Source organism: Natator depressus, chromosome 4 (assembly GCF_965152275.1).
Source record: "Natator depressus isolate rNatDep1 chromosome 4, rNatDep2.hap1, whole genome shotgun sequence".
Taxonomy (NCBI): domain Eukaryota; kingdom Metazoa; phylum Chordata; order Testudines; family Cheloniidae; genus Natator; species Natator depressus.
The window spans coordinates 18003954-18005065 of record NC_134237.1 but is presented as its reverse complement, the minus strand read 5'-3'; positions in this window follow the sequence as shown (position 1 = coordinate 18005065).

Sequence of the window (1112 nt, the reverse complement as noted above, 5' to 3'; positions counted from 1 at the left end):
ACCAGCTCCAAGTAAGCAGGGGGCTGTGCCGCTCTGGGAAGCTGTTACACCTAAAACCATCACCCATCCAGTGTAGGGGGCATACTGAAGTTGGGACACATTTGGAATATGTCAGAGTGGAGCATTGCTACGTCAATATTCCATAGGTGTAGGGTCCATTAAGTGCCCTCCACCACTGGTGCCATTTGGAGCAGCCCAGCAGCTGGTCTAACTCATTCTCAGGCATGGGCAAGTAATGAGAATGAATGAGCAGGTGGGCTTTTGTTTTGTTTTCTTACCAGTAACCAAAAAAGTCTAGAGCACTTTTAAAGAGCTTTCCAAAGGGATCATCTGTGAGTCAATATTATTTGAAAAATATTTATCCTAAACTTTAAAAAAAAATTTAAAAAGCTATCACCCTTTCTTTTAATCACAAAAGTGTCCCTAAAAGTAGCTCCTTCCCAGGAGAAGTTAGGTGGGGATTGGTCACAACCAGTTCGTCCAGAACATACACTATCTTGGAATATATTTTGTTGTTCTGGGCCTGATTTTCATTGGTGTTGAGGACCATCAGTTCCAGTTTAAAACCCCAGTCCTACAAAGACTCATGCTTAACTTTTCAAATGACTCCTCATCATGGTGTTAAGAACATAATTAAGTCTTTATAAGATTAGGGCGTTAGGAAATGCAAAGACCAGGCACTTAACACCTCTGAAAATCAGGCTGTCTATCATTCCAAAGTTAAGCATTTGATATATCAAATTATCTTCTGTATTGAGTATTATTGTTTTGTGTCTGGTTTTTCTGCTAGGTTTGTATTACACATACCAAGTGGAATTTTGCTCTTTGGATAAAAGTACATCAAGCAACCGTATTCCATACTGTACTTTGTACGTTTTCCAATAGTTTTGAAGTAAGTGTGTTATGTAGATAATGAACTAATATTCTGCAAGATCTGTTTTTATTCTGTCCAAAGCCTATGCAAACTTCCAGAGTTTTGCTTTAAAACATTTAAAACATTAAAACATTGTAAAACAGTTTCTTTATAATCACATGGGGGAATTTGTCATAGATGGAATTTATACTCCTGCGTAACTGTTGTGGAAGGTCCAAAGATATTTCTAACTGTATAA